We start from the raw sequence: 22,830 nt of genomic DNA, 5'->3' as shown, positions 1-22,830 counted from the left end.
ATCTCAAAAAGCTCTGCAAATGTCTGTAATATTCTTTGAGTGCTGGATTCAGAAGCAGCCATCTTGTTTGTTTATGTCCGTGTTATCTCTGTGGTGCTGGGGCTATGTGTATTGCTCAGATACGCCCCTTTTTTTCAGCTTCTCTCGGCTCGTCTCGGTCTCAATCGGCCATTGAATGGTTTTCTCTGCTTTTTCCAGAGAAAAAATTACTAGAGACCTGTGTCTTTTTGATGATGTCAGACAAGGTCCGACATTGGACCGGAAAGGGTTAAACCCGATTTTTGTCTATTATCCAATATTATCCCTACTATTTCCTAGGAAATACACAATAATTTGATTAAAATGCAGTTTTATTTTGACTCCGATATTGCAATAAGCAGCCCTACACTGTATCCTAGGATACAGCAGATGTTTAGACATCAAAGGATCAGATAACGTTCAACTGTGGTTCTCTGTCACTTCACAAACACACTATCACCTGATTATGTTGGCCAGTCAAAGTCTGATTATTGTGGTAATTGCTGGGCATAGTAACTACTAGCTTTATCAAAAACTAAATTGAAATACTTACTCAAATATATTTTTAGTGGATGAGGAATCAGTTTATGAATATTCAAAAGAAAATGAATGTTTCTAAGTGTACAAAAAGCAAAAATAGCAGAAGTGGGTCAGATGAGGCAGAGGATACATAGCGCTGCAAATACTGCTGCATTGAGGTACATGTTCGCGCTGACAGTAAAAGAGCATACTGAAAAATAAGCAGCACATTAAAACTAAAACAAGAAAGTGAACTGAGAGACAAGCAATCCATTTATGTGGCTTTTACACACGCTTTAATAAAAGAGAGCCCAGAATGACTGTGTTAATGAGTTTGTCAGAGTGCTGTGCTATGCTGGACAGACACTGTTTATTGCAGAGGTATGTATCGGTGACTTTGTGCAACAGTACTGTCTGTCCATCAGCTAAAACACTGTCTAACGCCGACAATCTTAATGGTAAATATTTGACAGAAAATGGTGATGCTTTAGTTGGTAAACTTACATGGAACGCATTGATGGAAATGTCCAGTATGATTTTTGACACGTCTTCCAATGGTTTGCACTACCCAGTTATGTCAATTTTCTTTTATTTTTATGATTTCAAGGCGAATAAACTTGCCCAAATGTTTGCAAAGTACCAGTTAACTTGGGAAATGTGGCTTCGACTTGCACAGATTGTGCTTTTATCAGAAATGCCAGGGACATTAAACCTAATCAGAAACCAGAACTGCTACACATCATATTCCACATGTAAAGTGTGTATGCTGAGATTTTTTCCCCCCGATTTTTACCGATGTTTCAATTAAAAACAATGTTTTACTGATTTTAACCCTATTTTAATATATGTAAAATTTTGAGAAAGATAAAAAACGAAAACGCAGACTAAATATAACCTACATTATTCAATTTTTTTTATATACAAGCCTGTTGTTATCTCTACTGGACCTGGCAGCCATCAATTCCTTTGTTTTGTACAAGGAATGCACCGGGGAAAATATCAGCAGGAGAGATTTCACCTTGAAGCTAGCCACAGCGCTTCAGCAGAAACATTTCGATCAGAAAACTGCAAGGCTGCAGGCTGCAGAAGCTCAACCTGGATTCTGTGCTACAAGTGACACACACGCAAGAGAAATCATATGTAATATTTATGTACAAAACAAGAAGTCAACAAGTCAACAGCAGCAGAAAAAAAAGTCTATAGAAAAACAAACAAGATGGTGATAAAGCAGTAAACGTAAACAATGCAATGAATGTGGCAACAGCTTTTACCAAGCAAACAAATAAATAAATAAAGATGTGTGCGTACCGTCAACAGCACAAGCCTCTTCTCGTCCTTTTCAAGTGTCTGAAGAAAAAGAAAACAAAAACTGAAATATTATTCAAGTTCTTATTTTAGATATTGAATATAAATGTGTATTGAATTATAATTTCAGAGACAATTGCCTTCAAAAAGAGCCACAGATCAGGCGTCTATTCTGTTGTGGCCGCTGACAGTTCTGGAACATTCTGAGTTGTGTGACTCAATAAAAACTTCAAAATATGCGGTGGTAGATGCATTTCCTGTGCGTCACTTTGTTGACGTGTATCATCTAAATTTGCACTTAAGAATACAGTTGTTTTCATAGTACCTAGCCTTATTCAATGCCAAGGCTCAGAAACACTGATTTGTTTCCCCCACGGCTTATGTTTATCTCGGAAGAGAGAGCGCGTCATCGAAATCAGAAAGGCTCGGCGCCAGAGGGTTAACCATTCTGAAGCAGATTTTCATGTGTGTTTTGGTTCGTTGTCGTATTGGAACGTCCAGTTTTGCTTTAAACCAAGTTGTGTAACGGAGGGTTTCAGATGATTGCCCAATATCTTTTGGTAAGCTAATGAATCAATTTTACCATGTATTGGAACTAAATTTCCTGTGCCATTAGATGAAAAACAGCCCCATAGAAGGATATTACCACCTCCAAGCTTGACAGTAGGTATGATGTTCTTTTCTTTGTACATCTCACCAGACTTTCCAAACATAACTACTATCAGCGTAACCAAATGGTTCGATTTTTGTTTTATCACGCCAGAAAACCTTTGACCAGAACTCATATCCATCATTCAAATGCCGTTTTGCAAATTTTAAGCGATTGTCCTTGTGACGTTTTCCTAAGAGTGGCTTTTTCCTTAGCCTGTGACCATTGAGACCTTCACCATGCAATACTCGACCTATGGTTGAAATGAAAACCCCAGTCCCACTTGTAGCCAATTCACTTTGACCGTATCACAACATCACCGTGAGTCCAAGACCGCGCGGGCCATTACTGCACTGACCATTACAGTGACTGCTCATAACAGCGCTACAACATTACTGCGATGGACATTACAGCACTGACCATTACAGCGACTGCCCATCAGCGCTACGACATTACTGCGATGGACATTACAGCACTGACCATTACAGCGACTGCCCATCAGCGCTACGACATCACCAAGGCCGAACTACAATTCAATTCCCAGAAGACTCTGCAAAGTTCACAAATGCGTGACTTACCAGGAACTCCCCTTGCAGATTGAAACGTTGATCTTGGGTATAATAAAAAATATAAACACTTTGGAGCATGTTATATAAGTGTGCGGGTACTATGTTTGTTTAACTTTAAAATCTTTCTACGTTGCACCTTTAAAGACTTTGGATGTACGTATGTTTTCTCTTTGTTTACTACCAGCCCCCCATCCCATTTCTCAAAGCGTCCATTTTTCAAGGAAGAAATAAACAGTGGTTGTTGTTACCGCTATTTTGGCCACAAAACTGCCTTTGGTGTGTTTCTTTTGTCCGCCCGCCTCCACAATATGTATAAACGTTCGTTTGCCTGTTTGGCAGGGCACCTAAAAATGTAAACTGCTGGAGAATAGATTTATACTGTGTGTGTGCGTGTGCAGTGGTCGTCCAAAGATTACAAACCCTAATTTATGGAAGTGTAACACCCTACAATTAAAAAAATCACCATTTAATATGTGCAACAGAATCATACAATGGGATACCTTTGACAAACAACTGTAGATATTGGCCAATTGCAATATATGCGGAGCCCTTGAGGGTGGAAGACCCACTCAAATAAAGATATGCATGCACAATTAAATATAATAATAATAATAATAATAATAATAATAATAATAATAATAATAATAACAACAAAAGCTTCTGCTCGGAACTCAGATACAGGGGAACGTGGAAGAGCTGCAAGTCTCACCCTGTCATTGGAAGAATTGGATCAACCTTGCGCCTTTGACAATTCAGAAATATTAGTGGATCTAAATACCTCTGTGATGTATTTGTAAGGGTCTTTTAATATACCCTTTTATTAGAAATAGTGTACAGACACCGATTAGCAGTAGTACTAGAAATAATAATAATAATAAAAACTATGTGCCAAGCAAGTACATGAAGGGGAATTATCTTATCTGACAACATTTTCATTTCAAACAACAAAAGCAAACTCACTCTGGATAAAAACGTCATGCTACAAATAAAACAGTGGGTTCAGTACGGATACGACAGGGCAGAGAAGCAAGGACAACCATATAAAGTTAAACTCTTTATTTAAAAAAAATCTGTACAAAATATACATTAAAAAAAAAAAAATCCAAACACGTCATGTCCTTGTATCGGTCCCCAATCCCAGATGTCCTGTGGAGGAGTAATCATATTACAAATATATTGAAGCGATATAGGTTAACTAGAGCTACAATATATATCAAAACATGTGCTTAATATCATTCTGCAACAAGAGAAAAACAAAAAAATCGATATACAGCCCAAATACATAAACAGTGCTCGTAGAAACACTTTTTTTTTGCATGGAGGTTTTGCTTATCGTATTTACCAGTCTAGTTATGATGGAGCTGTATGAGAAAAGTGAAGAAAAAAAAAAACTAGTCTTCTGCAATCAGAAAATCTGACTGCGTCGTGTATCCGAGTTCCTGGTAAGTGACGCTTTTGTGAACTTTGCAGAGTCTTCTGGGAATTGTAGTTCGGCGCGGTGATGTCATAGCACTGTTATGGGCAGTCGCTGTAATGTTCGTCGCCGTGATATCGGTGCGGTTTTGGACTCGCTGTTATGTCATGTAACCCACTTTGAATATATTTGACAGTCAATCTCGGATTGTTATTAACCATGCTCACAATTTTACTTGTTCTTGGTGAAAGAACCTTCTTTCTTCCAGACCAAGGGAGCATTGTGACAGTACCTTGAGTCATGTAGTTCTTGATAATAAAAACAATAGATGAAATTGGGATACTCAAATGCTTGAAAATATTATTGTATCCATCTCTAGCTTTATGACAATATATAAGTTTCTGCCTAAGTTCTTCAGATAGTGCTTTACTTTTTTCCCATATTGACCTAATTTCTTATTCGATTACTGTATAGGCATTTACAGTATCAATGATAATCGATAATTGATAATTGACGTTTTATTTTTCAATACACATTTTTTTTTAAACAGAAGATCCAATAACTAAAAACACTTGTGCATAATAGTTAAACAAAAATCACACCTTACATTAAAATTAGAACACTTCCAATTGTAAAAAACGAAATACAAAGGACTTGAGTTTTTAATAACTGAAAAGAATATGCGTGCATCCACATCAGATGTCCCTTTAACGTTGTAGTAATAATACAAATACTATATTTTAACAGAAGTCATTTCTATCTACTATGGTTGTTCATTACTGTTAACATTTTATGTCCAAAGCAAAGCAAAACATTTTAATTAATCTCACAAATCCTGACTAATTTAACTACCGTACTAAATTCAAATTCTTTTTATATAATATATTCACTGGTGAGTCTATACATTTTTCTGCACTAAAAAGTTACAAGAACACATAACATAAAAGGTATATGCTGTGTTCTTGTAACTTTTTTAGTGCAAAAAATTGCATACTGACCAGTGACGCAACTCAACTCATTTTACAAGGGGTATATCCAATGCAAATGTAGAGGCTTAAAGTGTTTATCCTAGCAATACACAGACGTTGTTTATCTACCGTAATAGCACTAAAAGAAGCGCACTCAATGTTGTAATGCAAACCGGCAAAAGGAGACTTCAAACTGGGTTCTAATTTGATGCATCGATTTGTCAGTATGTAATCGAAACAAACGTAAGGACAGATGATCAATACTCGATGCATCGAATAATTGTTGCACTACTATATATATATATATATATTGTAGAAGGAATGAGGTACACAGAGGGTACAATAAAGTAAATTAAGTAAAAAGAACGGTTGTACCAAAACGAAAGCGCTGAATACATGGATGTATTGAGATGAATGTGTTGCTGGTTGTCTTTAAAAATCCCGTTGTAGAGAAGTAAGCAATAGAGTGAACTACAGAACCCATAATCATTAGCGTGACCAGTCAATGCATACTGGGTAATGAACGCAGGTTTAAATTGACTGGCGAAGCTAATGAGAGGGGGGGTCGTAGGAACGGTGGAGAGTTTCGTGTTGATTGTAGAGACGGCGAAAGTCTACAGTATTAAAATTGGAGTGAAGTAGTTGGAGACGGCGTACGGTGGAAAATTTAAATTGAACAACGAAGCACAGTTCAGTTTATGAAGAAGGAAAGCTGTAAGCCTTCTTTTATTAACCTGAAGAGGCAAGTCGGATTTATAAAAACAACCAGCAATTGAAACGTCTTTCAAGCTGGACGAAGTACAGTTGCTTGAAGGAAGGGTATGTAAACCAGGTTTGCATTGTTATTGATTCGCTGTTACCAAACAGTCGGTCTGTGTTAATGTGGTAGAGGGAACTTGCATTCTATGTGGGACTGACTGTTAAGTTTCCTTCGGTGCACTAATAACAGTGAGGACGCTGGTGGAAAATACCACACTGTTTGTGCACGCAGAAAGTGCGCGTCTGTTCCTATACAGACTGTGGGACTTAAAGTAACAGCATGTTTAATAGTTTTAACTCAACGGAGTGGATTTACAATGCATATAAGTCAGTGAGTGTTAAATCTCTGAGCTACGGGGAACAAAGGCTGAGAGGAGCAGAGATATTGGCGCACACGGTGAACAGTGAAAGGAAAACACTGTGTGCTTTATTTAAGTACTGTTTCATTAGTTGCTAGGATTGATCCCTGGACGGTATACTTTTTAACTTTAAGTCCTGTAGCATATGAAGGACACTTCCACCAAGTACCAGGAGAGGCAGAGCTAAACTAACTTACTCACTGGAGGGGGGGTGGCCTGTCTGTACACTGCCTCTAGAGGGGACTTGAGGAAGACTACGCAAAGCAGGATTAAAGTAACTGTGGATTATAAGGGTTGGGAGTGCCCATTAGAAAGCTGAACATACTCGCCTTGCAGTTCCACGCCAGGAGGTCTAAGTGGATGGTGAGCGACGGCCCTGAGACCAATCCTGAACTATAGTACTTGTTGAGAACTTGACTGAAGGTCAGACTCAAAAACGTTTGTATGATTTACTCCCTCAAAACTACAGGGACACTCTGTGTTTGTGTTGTGGATAACGCAGGAAGAGCAGCAGCACAATAAAAATCACTGTAGTTTTGCATTTCCTGTGTGGCGTCCATCTGTTCACCCTGTTATACACCTTCTGGCTATCCTACGAATAATACGTAACTAATACCAACCGGTTACAATATATATATATATATATATATATATATATATATATATATATATATATATATACATACACACACAGAGTATTGTGCAAAAGTTTTAGGCAGGTGTGAAAAAATGCTGTAAAGTAAGAATGCTTTCAAAAATAGACATGTCAATAGATTATATTTATCAATTAAAATGCAAAGTGAGTGAACAGAAGAAAAATCTACATCAAATCAATATTTGGTGTGACCACCCTTTGCCTTCAAAACAGCATCAATTCTTCTAGGTACACTTGCACACAGTTTTTGAAGGAACTCGGCAGGTAGGTTGGCCCAAACATCTTGGAGAACTAACCACAGTTCTGTGGATTTAGGCAGCCTCAGTTGCTTCTCTCTCTCCCAGACAGACTCGATGTTGAGATCAGGGCTCCGTGGGGGCCATACCATCACTTCCAGGACCCCTTGTTCTTCTTTACGCTGAAGATAGTTCTTAATGACTTTCGCTGTATGTTTGGGGTCGTTGTCATGCTGCAGAATAAATTTGGGGCCAATCAGATGCCTCCCTGATGGTATTGCATGATGGATAAGTATCTGCCTGTACTTCTCAGCATTGAGGAGACCATTAATTCTGACCAAATCCCCAACTCCATTTGCAGAAATGCAGCCCCAAACTTGCAAGGAACCTCCACCATGCTTCACTGTTGCCTGCAGACACTCATTCGTGTACCGCTCTCCAGCCCTTCGTCGAACAAACTGTCTTCTGCTACAGCCAAATATTTCAAATTTTGACTCATCAGTCCAGAGCACCTGCTGCCATTTTTCTGCACCCCAGTTCCTGTGTTTCGTGCATAGTTGAGTCGCTTGGCCTTGTTTCCACGTCGGAGGTATGGCTTTTTGGCCGCAAGTCTTCCACGAAGGCCACTTCTGACCAGACTTCTCCGGACAGTAGATGGGTGTACCAGGGTCCCACTGTTTTCTGCCAATTCTGAGCTGATGGCACTGCTGGACATCTTCCGATTGCGAAGGGAAGTAAGCACGATGTGTCTTTCATCTGCTGCAGTAAGTTTCCTTGGCCGACCACTGCGTCTACGGTCCTCAACGTTGCCCGTTTCTTTGTGCTTCTTCAAAAGAGCTTGGACAGCACATCTGGAAACCCCTGTCTGCCTTGAAATTTCTGCCTGGGAGAGACCTTGCTGATGCAGTATAACTACCTTGTGTCTTGTTGCTGTGCTCAGTCTTGCCATGGTGTATGACTTTTGACAGTAAACTGTCTTCAGCAACCTCACCTTGTTAGCTGAGTTTGGCTGTTCCTCACCCAGTTTTATTCCTCCTACACAGCTGTTTCTGTTTCAGTTAATGATTGTGTTTCAACCTACATATTGAATTGATGATCATTAGCACCTGTTTGGTATAATTGTTTAATCATACACCTGACTATATGCCTACAAAATCCCTGACTTTGTGCAAGTGTACCTAGAAGAATTGATGCTGTTTTGAAGGCAAAGGGTGGTCACACCAAATATGGATTTGATTTAGATTTTTCTTCTGTTCACTCACTTTGCATTTAGTTAATTGATAAATATAATCTATTAACATGTCTATTTTTGAAAGCATTCTTACTTTACAGCATTTTTTCACACCTGCCTAAAACTTTAGCACAGTACTGTATATGTGTATATATATATATATATATATATATATATATATATATATATATAGCTCCCTCGCTATAAGGCTCTCGGTTATAACGGGCCTCGGATATAACGCACCTACAGCATGTCCCCCAAATCCCTATATTAGTGATTCATGCAATATTTCTACAGTAAATACAGTACCGGTGTTGTTCAAACTGTAAACAACTTCTGTGTCTAACTTCTGTTTCTATCTTTCCCTTTTGCAACAGTATCTGAACTGAACGCTGGCACTTTATAACACAGACATATTATTCAACATTCATTTTATAACTGTGACTGACTGTACAAATGGAATATGACAAGAATAAATCCTCCTGTATTTTAATTTGGGCTCGTCTTTTCTTTATTCTTGTCTCATGTAACCAGGGGGATTATGGCAACGTACTACCGCAAAGCACTAGGGGATATCTGAGGATACTGTGTAACCAGACTCGAACACGGTTCATGTCCAGATTACAGTTAAACCAGTTTATCTAACCCAGTTATCTCGGTTGTTGAACTCAGTTATGAACCGTGTTTAGTGTGGATGCAAATCGATGTAAGCACTGTTAAACAGGTTTTGAACCCTTAACTCGGTTCTAAAACGCTAATGTGGCCAGTGCCTAAAAGACTTCTTAAAATAGAGTACAGGCAATGATTACTGTACCTGAACTGACAGTTTGTATGGTGATGTTTATTGACTTGTATGTTATTTGAATTATTATTATCAGTTTTATTATTTCTATAATTTATTACAGGACTATTTTTTGTATTAATTTGTTTATTTTACTAATTACAGTACAGTATTATTCAATACATTAATTACATGTGTTTTGTTATTTTTTATAATTCAGTTAGCTGACCATCTTTATCCAAGGCAACACAGAATTACGTGAGTATGTGCATGTATCTGGTTATTACATACCTTGGTTATAACATACTGTTTTTACGGTCCCAAGGCAGTACGTTGTATCAGTTTCACTGTAGGTTGTTATAGGTATTTGTTATTTATCATTAAGGAAATGTTGGTATTTTATCAAAACTTTGAACAACCCAGTAAAGTAGACCAAATGCATCTAATTAAGTGTTTTTATCAGCATAATTATTCAGCCATCCTCAGTTATCAGATGTGATAATGTACAAAAAAAAATCTGGCTATAAAACATGAGGAAAAGGCATATTAGTCCACATTGCTTATGGACTAATCTTGTATTAACAGACATGTCGTCATTTGGCTTAATCCAGCTCTGCAAAATGATTATTAATGCAGTTTTTTATAATTTAAATGATGTAGGACAGACTGGGGGATTAACATTGTAGTGAAAACAGGACTTTTCAACCTCTAATGCAGCACTTTTAATTACTTACAATTCCACAAAATGTCTACAGCTGCTTCTGTAAAACTGGGACTTTTCCCCAAAGCTTTTGCTCTAATGGGCAACATTAACCTACCAGCTGTTCAACTTCCCTGTGGGACTACACTTGCAATGTCACTGCAGCTCTTCAGGTTTGAATAAAGTGGAAACTAAAAATCAACTTATGAACTGAGATTTGGGAATATGTGTGGGCTCAGTGCATTGTACCATACAGGGACAATGTATGATTAGCTTTCTTTGGTGAAATGTATGCTGGGATTAATATTGTAAATGCAGTCAGTAAAAGAGTACTTAATAGAAGCAACGAAACAATCATAACAGGAGTCTTCAGAACTTGCCCTGGAATGTTGATTACTGTCTCAAAAATGTGGAAGTTCATTGAGCAATGAAATTAGCTACAGCAAGCTGTTCTTCTGAGTTTTAAACTCATGTGAAGTGCCCTGGAGGCTGGCATTCTCTTTTTATTTTAAAGCCGTCATCCCAACAGGGTATTGCTGCAGTACCGGCGTAATTATCTTTCGCTTTTTAACAATAGAAGCAAAGCTGGCAAATGTATAAACAAAATAGTATTTTTATGTTTAAATGGGGGAATTACGATTTTAAAATGTATTTTCACTTATAAAGACTGCAGAGTGTTTTTTTTTTTTTTAATACAAATATTTGCTTGCTGTCATACAGAAAAAAAAAATCGATTCCAAAAAATAAACAAAATGAATGAGTAGACATTTTTAATTATTATTAGTAATGCATTTGTTATAATTTTAAATCCTCAGTTTTGCTGTTTATGAAACTGTTTCTAATAGCAATAATGTAATGTATTACATACAGTGTACTTCCTAATATATATATTTTTTTTAAGTGAAGTGTTTTATAGTATCATATACAACACGCTGTTAATCTCTAAAGCAGGACCCAATGTTTATACATCTTGAAATACATTTTTGATTTTGATTTATAAATTGTGTTCAGATACAGTACACCTCGTTGTATTATTCTATGCAGTGTTTAATTTGTGTTTCAGTAATAGCTGTTTTGCTGGGTGCTGAGACAACTGGGTGCTGCTGAAAAAGCTGCTCTGTGCACAACCTATGCACCCAAAAATCCGACCCTATTCACCCAAAAATCACATGTAGAATGAGACATGATTTTTGCTGCTCTCATCCATAACTAAACTGTGTTTTTGTTAGTTACTGGGAGACCGGAAAGCCACATTAATATAATAATGTAAGTGATTATGCAAAGAAGAAATCCCAATATAAAAGAAAACTCTGTATAAAAGCATTGTTACTGTAAATGGGCGCTTCGTGCGACTGGGAGACAGAAACATCAATAAAATAACAAAGGAATTGTTTCAAAAATATTTGCCACATTAAAACTATGGACAGAAAGGGATTGTCCTCCCAAACAGAAGGCCACAATGTTACTGCTACTGTACGTAAAGTTTTGCAATATATAGACCTAAGTGAGATTTTGCTGGTTGACTTATTTGTTATTAGCTTCTCTTTGATATTCCACTTTAGTACGTAACTAATACACATGAATGACATGTTTGACTTGTGTTGCAGATAACCTGTTTAATATCTGAGTTGTGAACCTCAAGTCTAACTGATGAAGCCTGTTTTTGTTCAGTATTTATTTATGACTGAGCTCACCATGACCATGCAAACTTGCTCAGCTCAGCAGTTTTGTATAGTGAGATGCAATGCTTCACACATTCATAAAATCGCGTGTGTAACGAATACTACTATAAAGTTTAGAATGATTTTGATAGAACAATTAGTTGGTAAAATGAATACATTATCATTTTCAGACACTGATATTCAATTTCATGCAACTAACAGCTGGAAATCAATGACTTGCACAGGATGCCACCACAGATTTGTGCTGCCGGCATACATGAGGTGTGGATGTACCAGCTGTCAGTTGATTAGGTATTCAATCATGTGTCACTCACCATAGACACAGCCAAAGCTAATGAGCTCCCCTGCTGACTGATTACAACCAAATATGTTGCTACCTTATATTGCAACAGCTCAAATGTTGTTGTTTTTTTCTCTCTCTGTAATGCATTCATTTTTTATAAACATTTCATAATTAAATATAATAAATAGTGGTCTGCTGAAACATGTACACAAGTCAAGATATGCAGGGGAAGTTCTCTGAGGAATACTTAGCAAGTAAGAAACACCTTTATTTTTTTTCTTTGCTCTGAAAATATGTACATTATAAAACGTGTATGTGATATGTTTGCTTTACACTGAATCTATGACAAGATTAAGTTGTCCCCCTTTTCATTTTCACTGAATAATTAAAACCACAGGGCAAGCAGGGTAGTCATATTGTATTAGTAAATCCATTCTATTAGTAAATCCTGTTCAGAAAGGAACAGCTCTTCCAGTTCAATGGCAAGATCAGTGATTTTTGAACATGGAAGTACTTCGTGCAATATTTCATATTTATATTTAACACTTCTATCCTTTAAAAGCTGTCCTATTATAGGATATTTTTTAAATGTTTTTTATTATAAATAAAAATCTCCTACTGCTTATCAGGATCTGTGAAACTGGCTGTTAAACTAGATTCTTGGCTAATAGTAGCTGTTTTTCAGTATCATGTGGTAGTTGACAGCAATGTACAGTATTTAAATGATTTACACAGCAGCAGATCATACATCATACTATTTATAAACCTCTTTTGTCAGCATCATTCAAATGAATTTTGTATTCAATTTATTGGTGTTAATAAGGGAGTCAATACACCTCACCTACTGGAAAACCATTAGCAGGATTAATAAGGAGTTAAAGAGGGGTGGTGTTTAGCTACAACGGCTTTTTGTCTTCCTGCACCAAAACTCTAAAAGTACAAATAAGTCTTATTGAAAAATGATTTCCATTTGATTATGGATTCAACATCAATTAACAAATTCAATGGGATTGTAAAAATGGATGGCATGTGATCTTTATTGTTGTTTGGTGAATTTGTGCTGAATCAATGTGAATTAAATTACAGATCTTACTGAAATATTTCCTTTCATGTCAGTTGTCATGTAATGCACATATCCATAGTTCAGATGACCAGGCTACAGCTGCATTGATAATTTCTTGGCAGTAATATTACACTGGGTGCAAATAACGGTATATCATTTTAGCAATACAACAAACGTTCCGTAAGTTTACAAATTGTTCAAACAAGTGAATAAATCAAATTCATAACCACATATAGAAAAGAAAATATTTTCATAACTACAAATGTTGACTTTTCTAGGTAGTCTTATAATACTTACCTACTAATATGCCATCTGGTGTATTGGGTCTCTGAAAATGATTAAACACGACAGGAGCCAGGAACATTTAAACATATGTTCCAGATGTTATAGGATGCATCAAAAATCACCTGCATGTTTAGTGAATGGAACCCCTTCCTGTTCACATATGTATGTATATGCATGGTACTTACTGGGAAATCCAGCAATGTCATAAAACTCCCTTTTAATATTTTGTAGCTGCTCCTGATTAAGTGGGGTACTGATATCATTGTTAACCCTCTTTATCAATGCAGCTGTGACCTTTGAAAGGATGCAGAAGCATAGAAGGAATTGACAGCCAGGAAAGAGCTGTTGGAGCCCAGACAGACAGCACAGAACCATGCCAAGTTGGCATTCAGAAACCATTGAAAGTGTCCAAGTCTACCTGGCAGGTCATTAAGATCATTTAAGAAAGTTTATATAATAATTCCACTGTATGTGCAGGGTAGGTAACGTAATCAAATTTAATGTTTGTTACAATCCATTAACCAACTTTAAGATTAAGATGCTTTAATTATCTAGCCACAAGTTACTTAGCTAAATATTGCTCCTTGATCTTAAATTAATGTCCACATTACCACACAAATACCCAATCAACAATTCAAACTCAAATCTAACCTTCAAAACATGTTATTGTTTGTTGGATTTAAAAAGTTAGGATAAAAAGCTAGCAAATAAAAACACCTCGCAGATAATGGCTTGGTTGCTTTTCAGGCACAGAAGTACATGCCATAGGCACAAACCTTTTATCTCCAAATGCACTTAATTAACTTCCCTCATCAGTCTTGATCTGTATCAGACATCTGACAAAGACAGAACACCTGGTCCTGCTAGCATTCTGGAGCAAGAAGGCTGAATGTGAGGTTGTGCAGACGAAGTCAGTGGCAGGGACCTGAATATATAAATGCAAGATTAATATGAGATGTTGCATGGACTCCGACTGTTCGATACTGTCTATAGACAGCTAGTTGTACTCATAGTTTTTTTATTTTTTTTATTTACAAAATTTGTAGAATGGAGGTAAACAAAAATAAAACGTCCTTCTGTACAGTTATGTAGCATTGCTGTTAATAAACAAGTACTTTTTAAAGAAACACGCTTCAATTTACCAGCGTCTCCACTCCAGTTAGCATGCTGGACTTTTGGTTTTGTCAAGAAGCCGGGTGATGTAATGAAATGAGGCATACCTCTCTTCTGAAGAGTCCTCCAAGGAGTTTCTCTATAAAATGTAATGATTGTGTTGTTTACAAAATACATCACACAATAGAATGGACGAATGGAAATAGAAGTCGTCTATTTTCAACAAATCTCTACTCCAGCATGCATTCAGTTTTTATCATTTAATGAAACCTGCCTTGCAGAATCATCAGGCCCAATTTACTTTTTATTTAATATGTAAAAACACATAAATGCTCCCAAACAATTTAGTTAGGATTTTATTTTGAAGAAAAACACCTATGCAGCAATGTAGGGACTTGTACAGCATGTGTACTAGAACATAAGAAAGTTTACAAATGAGAGGAGGCCATCCGGCCCATCTTGCTCGTTTGGTTGTTAGTAACTTATTGATTCCAGAATCTCATCCCAGGGTGTCAGCTTCAACAACATTACTGGGGAGTTGGTTCCAGACCCTCACAATTCTCTGTGTAAAAAAGTGCCTCCTATTTTCTGTTCTGAATGCTCCTTATCTAATCTCCATTTCTGACCCCTGGTCCTTGTTTCTTTTTTCAGGTCAAAAAAGTCCCCTGGGTCGACATTGTCAATACCTTTTAGAATTTTGAATGCTTGAATCAGATCACCATGTAGTCTTCTTTGTTCAAGACTGAATAGATTAAATTCTTTTAGCCTGCCTGCATACGACATGCCTTTTAAACCCGGGATAATTATGGTTGCTCTTCTTTGCACTCTTTCTACAGCAGTAATATCCTTTTTATAACGAAGTGACCAGAACTGAACACAATATTCTAGATGAGGTCTTACTAATGCATTGTAAAGTTTTAGCAGATGAAGACATTTCTGAGTCAACATAAACTCCTAGGTTTTTTTTTCATAGAATCCTTCTTCAATTTCAATTACTAGTATTATAGCCACTTTAGAAGGACACAATTTATGAGAATGCACTACCAATGTGTGAGTTTATACTGCTGTTCTAGGCTTTAAAAAGTAAGTAGCGGGGTTCTGAAAAATAGTGTTACACGTCCCCACGTGTTGCTACAACTGTTTAAATAATGTGCCTATAATTTATTTTCATTGTTAACTTCCTGACAACTTTTTACACTTATAACTTTAAAAGTCTGTTTCAAAGCTTCTTTCAAAATGTCTGCTGTAGTGCATAGGGTTTGAGATCTGTCCTCTAAATCACTGCAGGAAGAGCGATTGAAAAAAAACATAACAAGAGCTCTGGCTTTTCTTTTCCGTACCACATCATAGATCGTTATTGCTGTGTTACCTGTTTGACAATGTGGGCAATACTCCTTACACTATCAGTGCACGAGAGTGGCCATTCTGAAAAGAGCTTTGAAACAGACTTTAAAGTCAGTGTAAAAAGTGGTCAGGATGTTAACATACCTGTACATTTTCTTTTCATTGTTATTTAAACAGTTGTAGCAACACGTGGGGACATGTAACACTATATTTTTCGGGACCCCACTACTTACTCTTTAATCAATTAAATCAAATGTGCTGTAAAACAAGGAACATTTATATTTAGTTCTGCACATCTACTCGCATTCATAACTTGTCAGAAGATTGGGAAGTCAGATTTGGGAAGATCACCCCCAGAACAAAAAAACATGGCGTTTCAGTTACATGGGTTTGTTTTTTCTGTCTTTCTCTGGCTTTGCAATAAAAGTGTTAGGAAAGTGTTCATTTTTCTCGTACGACAACCACGATTGACTTGACCTAGATAATCACAGATTGAAGAATATGAAGGCAAGTGTTAGATCTTTCATCCGCAAACAATAAAAATTAAAAAATAAATCACATGACCCTGATATCATAGCCATCTTACTCAGGTCACAGGTCGAGGTGTGGTTAAAGTTTGCCCACAGAGTTTCTACAACACTAAACATTTGCAGCTCTCTTCTTAAACAGTTTATTATTTATTAGCATTAGGGGATGCTTAATTAACAGGTTTTACTTATGTTAATTAGTACCACACATTCTGTGAAAATACAATTTGCAGAACAAAATTTTCTGAAGACCTTGACTTGAATCAGGTTGGCAATGGGTATCTTTGCAGGCAAAAAGGGAGGCCAATAATTAGATGTGCATCAAGTCTAAATTTTCCCCTCATCTAAGAGGGTTGTTCCACCAGGGCAGACCTCAGACATGTTCACATGTTAATATGGAGATCCTCACACTCCCATTGATAACTTGTGTTATCAATACTTTTATGACTTCAAGGCTCTTCCCACTACGTGAATGAGCATGTGTGTCGACAGGAGACACTAAACACTGTTGCTTGATAATTACCTCCAAATACTGAACCAGAGGTGATTACGCACAGAGAATCTAAGATTCCTGAGCACACCTGAACAGTAATACCTAAAGGACCTGCATAAAATATAACATGCTATTGGCTAGACATCATTTAAGGAAATTAAGCTTAATCTGTTGTTTCTATCATAGTAACAGCAGTTACACACAGATCTGGATATCACAATAAAACAGTGGAGAAACACAGGGTTAATATTCTGAGTACTCATTTGGGAGCTGCATATGCTCATCTTTAGAAGCTGCAAATAAGGGGCTTGCTGAAATGCAGATGTACAGCCTATTCCCTGCCAAATCATACTTCTTTTGGGAACCAAGAACCATGGTATTTAAGGCAGCAATGTTGAGATAAAAGCAGCAATTACTTACCATCTTGAAAATGGTTTTTCAATGATTTTACTTTCAACCAAATAGGAGTTACCTTAATCTTGCTCAGCCCTTGTAAAAAGAATTACACGTCGCATTATTTTGGCCATTCGCTGTCTTCTTTATTCCAGATTTAGCTACTGCCACAGGCTTGGTGTGGCTGGCAGCAGGAGCTCTGTAAATGTCACTTGTGCCTCCATCTCGCTAGCTGCGCTCTGCAGAGCACGAAATTAAATCTGGTAGAATTTTAGGGCCTTGTGTCATTTACAGCAGGGCTATCTATAAATTCTGGTACATATGCTACGTCATCATCAGCCACACGTCCCTCTTGCTTTGTTATTTATAAGATCAAACTAGAAAATCAATTGAAGGCAAGCCTTGTAAGTCACATTTACAGGGAATATGCGTTTTATGGTCAATCACTATGTGATGCTACTCACTTGCCCTCAAATGCCATACAAAATCACTTCAATAGCTTTACCTTTATGTCTTGCATTTATAAACCTCTGTTACATATTTTGACCTCCAAATCTGATGCTTCCCACACCATAAGTTAGTCCTCTCCAAAACAGTCATATTCAACAAAACTGAAATAAGGAAATTGATCTTTAAAAATCAGTTGATCTTCAGTGGCCAGATGAAATATTGATTCATCAGTAAACAAAACAGGTGCCCAATGAAGGAAATCTTCACCTGCCAACAATGTTATCACCTAAGCAGCCACTTCACTAATAATCAAATCTGAAGTCTAAATGGGGGTGCCTTCGTTAAAGGGGGAGCAGCTGGTGGAAAATGTATCTCAAACGCTGTCACAATTTATTGAATAACACGTAAAAGGTCTGTCTTGTGAATGGCTTAACAACTTTTTTGACTGGATGGTCGTATATCTAGGGGTGAAGATTAGAAAATCAACATTAGAAAATGTTAGCCAACATAGGTTCCATTGGTATTCTCCAACAACCTCTTAAAGTCATTGTAGCTAGCAAAATTATTCCACCAGACACGTCCATTCATTATATAGGTCTCAAATGTGCAGCCTTGAAAGGAACTCATGTTATTGCAAACAGTTATTTTGTAAGTGAAAACAGATAACCCAAGAATAAGGCACAGAAGGTGAGAGCTTCCTTTAACCTAACGTAGTACCAGATATCATGTTTTAAAATGTAAACACATGTGTGCTATAACATGTTTTTCTTTCAAAACTGCACAACTCAGACCTACGTAGCTATTGGAAGCATGGGTTAAAGTGGCCAATAATCATTTTGACTGACACTTCTGAGGCAAAACTAATCTTTTGGCTGGAGGTCTGGGGCCTTTTCTTTTAATTTTATTTTTCTCTGGAATATTCATAACTGTTGCTTGATAATTACCTCCAAATACTGAACCAGAGGTGATAATGCACAGAGAATCTAAGATTCCTGAGCTCTGGGGTTGTACATTACTTTGTAGAAAAAGAAATTCAGAAATTGCTTCACTTACAACTTGTCATTTTACCAGATGGACCAACCTGACAAATCACACATGAAGCTAGTTGACAAACAGAGGGGGGATATGTATCAAACGTTTGCAACAGCAATAAGGCCATAGCGCCGAGTTTACGCCGGCCTTAAAATTGCCCCGTATCATGACACTTTTGGCAAGTTAAGGCCTTGTTAGCACCGCCAAAATGCGCTCCGCTGTGCCGCTCATTAGCCATGAATTTCAAGGTGTGTAAAGCCTTAATTATATGCATGGGCGAATTGTAAGTGGGGCTCATTTGTAAATGAAGTCTGTGATATTAAAATTAGATTTATGAAGCAGCAGAACAGTTGCGCTGGCCCTAAAAAGGGTCCACAAATAAGACCGATTTCAAATTGATCTTATTTGGACGCAAAGAAAAAGTCAGAAAGCAGCCGATAGGAAAGAGTATTATGGCAGCAGTATTTTAAAACAAATTTACGAATGACAATAAAAAAACAAAGCATTTCACAGAGTGTCACAAAACTGGCATTTTACTAAAAAAAAACATGTTATGTTCTACTGATGTAAGTTGCCTAAAATGTGTTATAGTTGATAGTTCATCAAGAACATCACCCAAAAACCAAGGCTGGAACAGTTTAACGTTTAGCCTAGCTACTGAGTCAACTCTTTAAAATGTACATTGTAACTCGATTCGCTATTGAAATAATCTTTAAAAGTGCAACAAACTTCTGCTGGAAACAAGTTGTTTAAAATGGTCTGTGTTGGCTGCAAAAATAAAAAAAAGTAACAAGCAGACAAAATAGATTTTTTAAAAACAACCTTGAATGACAAATTCACCAACATTGAGTTTTGTAAACCTTAAAACTTATGTTGACATCAATTAAATTGGTCGTGTAATTCCCATAGCCTGTTTTGCTGCCACTAATCCCAAAACAAGTATTAAACATGGGAGAAACATTAACTGCAAAACCTGAAATGACAAAACCGAAGCTTTTGTGTTTTTCTTTATATACACTGTACATTAGTAGTATGTAGAAATGTCATTGTACAGTATACAGGATTCACCAAATCATGAAGCCGGTATTTGTTTGACCCCGTTGCCATAGTAACCAAATGTATGGTATTGAGCCGGACCGTACACAGCTACTGTAGCGCTGCTTCTACTTGAAAAATAGAAATTAACAGGGTAGGTGAAAAGCACAGTAATGTAAAATACTGTAAGGAAAAGAAAATGCATTTCACGGTAGGCAGTCAAATACACAATTTCCTTGAAATCTGTGACATCGTGCCACTTGTCCTACCTGCTGGCATTAGTTATCATTCAATCAATAAAAATTTACATCATAGTTAGGCCAGCATATAGGGGGGGCTATCGAGCTCCAATGGACAAGGCCATGGGCCAAATTATATTACATTTCATTATGGGCATGGTCATTTGTCAAATGCAATAAAGAACTGTTAATTTTAAATCTTTCGTGGATGTCTCCTTTCTGAACTGCACTTTAATGGTAAGTATACACTTCAAACTAAACAAATACAGTACGCATTTCTCTCATTGTCTCGCTCTGTCACTCGATCTCTTACTCTCCTGTTCTCCCTCACAGTGCGGCTGGGATCTGGTAAATCGCAGCGCTCCTGTGTCGTAAACCGGCTGCATTTTGATAGATGGAGCTCGCTGATCTAAAAATATAGTTGTTTTTTAGATCAGTGATGGATGGAGCTTCGAATGTAGGAGGATTCATGTCGGCACTTTGCACATGCTGTGAGTCGGATACCAGAACCCCCCACCATTTTTTTTTTGCATTTCTGTACGAATCGTATGAGTGGACCTGGGAGAGGCAATTTTGTTTGCACTGACAGAAAACTTTCACCCATGTGAAAGTGCAAAATGTATAATATTTATGGAATCGTTTTGTTGTAATTACTGTAAGGGCTCACAAAATAATGCTGACATGTGCCCTTTATCTGGAAGGATTCTGTCATCTCGGTGGGGTACTTGACATAAAAAGCATATGGCCTTTCATCTCAGTTCAATGCTGACAATCAAATCTATTGATCAACGTCTCACCATCACAAAAAAATCACAGAATAATAAGGAGGGGTTAAAAAAAAACTGGTAAACTCAAGCTGTAACCAGAAAAAGATAAAATCGGTTACCTGTGCAATTTTCCTTTTCACATATTTAGTTCAATCCTAAACACTAAGCTAATGGTTATATCTCTCAGAAAAGGGTTATAATCTTATCCAAGAATCTGTCACTCAGTACTGTTTTTTAGCTGAAGGTAGCAGATTACAGATTTTTTAGCCAATCCGATTATGAGAAGAGTGGTCACTATACCACATGTACATAGGGTTTAAAAATGGCCTTTAGCTTGGGAAATCAATGCAGCAGTTAATGATCTAGTAGTTAAAGACTGCTGCACCAGACATTCATTCTTAAAATGCACTCTCATTGGCTCAAAGGGCCATACATATCTTTTTGTCAGATAAATTGAGTGTAAAGTAACTTGCTACATATAAGACTTTAGCAGAAATTGTGCTCCACTGTTTTACTTATTTTTGAGTGTGGATTAGCACTTGACAAGTAAATTGTTTTGTTAAGTGTTGGAACATTTTATTTAGATATAAATTAATTTTTGGTCGGGTTAAATTCCTAGTTAGACAGTAAGTTGATAAAGATCTTTCTGGTCACTTTTGTCCGTGCTAGGACAAGGCTCCAAGACAATCTGAAATAGGTGTTGGCTTCTCCTTTGATGTCCAGTTCTAACAAGGAAGGCATTTGCCATTTAGGGTGGATCATTGTTTTTGTGTTAGAGGTACCAACACATTGTTAAACATATTTACAGACTGGAGGGTTATAAAAACTAGCTACTTCAAAGAGAAACTGGATTGAACCAGATGCATGGAAGCTAGGGTTAGGACAATGGACAATTAACCAAGTGATAAAGAGATTTGTGTTTTTATCTGATTGGTTTAAAGGTTGGTTTAAAGGATGTTAAATAAACTACATTAAAGATAAAAGTAGTGTCAGACATTAAGTAGGATATATATATATATATATATATATATATATATATATATATATATATATATAGACACACACACACACACACACACACACACACACACACATACATACATACATACATAACACAGTACATGACATCAAGACTCAGCTACCGCAGCCGCTAGCGTCAATTCTAGTTTTATACCAACCCCGGTCCCTACGGTCAAGCCTTCAATCTACAACCTTGCAACTGCCACAGCATATGATTCCGCCACCTCAACCACTGCTCGTTGTCAATCAATATCCCTTCAGATTCAGTGAAGCATAATCGAAGGTAAAGACGTTAACCCAGTTTAACTGTTAATGCCTACATCTGAGTTTCTGGACAACAGAGTAGTGGATTGTGGAGATCTACCAGTCACGCTGAAATCCAGAGACCCCAGATTACTGAAGAATCTAACCCTTGGGGAATTCATCCTAGCCTTTGCTATATATACAGAGATGTGCTATGTTCTGTATACCCGAACCACAGGCAAGAACTGGATTCTTATGGATTCTACATCGTGGAGCTGTCTGTCAGGTATGGAGGGACCATGTTTTTCGACTACCATAAATCCTTTTCAGCAAAAACAGCAGCTATTTTGGCATCAGATAACCGTATCATCGACTGGTCACAACCTGATTCAGATCTGTTCAACATGATTTTCGGGTGGTCTCAGAGCTAACGCATGCGGGGGGTCTGAGGTTCCACCGGCCATTCAACATCTCTCTGCCCGAAACTGCCATAGCATCAACCTCCTCCAGATCAGCAGTCTGCATCACTCCTCCCCGTTTCTCCAACAGAATCTCGATCTCCAACTCCATCCACTCTTCAGCCCCACCGGAGCAATCCACAAGGGAAGACAAATTGTGGAGAATCAGATATGCAGGAGGAAGGCAAATCTGCAATAATTTCAACTCCGGTATATGCTCATTCAGGCAGTGCAAAAAAA

At 37.3% G+C, this 22,830-nt stretch overlaps 1 protein-coding gene across 2 annotated transcripts in view; it reads right to left on the bottom strand.

Moving 5' to 3' along the window:
* LOC117399689 (disks large-associated protein 1-like) overlaps positions 1–22,830 on the bottom strand; it is a 306,080-nt gene that overhangs the window by 241,084 nt on the left and 42,166 nt on the right. For both annotated transcript variants that reach the window (XM_059022523.1, XM_033999025.3), the window contains exon 2: positions 1,846–1,884. The gene's annotated coding sequence lies outside the window, so the exon portion shown is untranslated. The remainder of the gene's footprint in view (positions 1–1,845; positions 1,885–22,830) is intronic.

This window comes from Acipenser ruthenus, chromosome 4 (genome assembly GCF_902713425.1).
Source record: "Acipenser ruthenus chromosome 4, fAciRut3.2 maternal haplotype, whole genome shotgun sequence".
In the NCBI taxonomy this organism is placed as follows: Eukaryota; Metazoa; Chordata; class Actinopteri; order Acipenseriformes; family Acipenseridae; genus Acipenser; species Acipenser ruthenus.
This window is presented reverse-complemented; position numbering and strand designations above follow the sequence as displayed.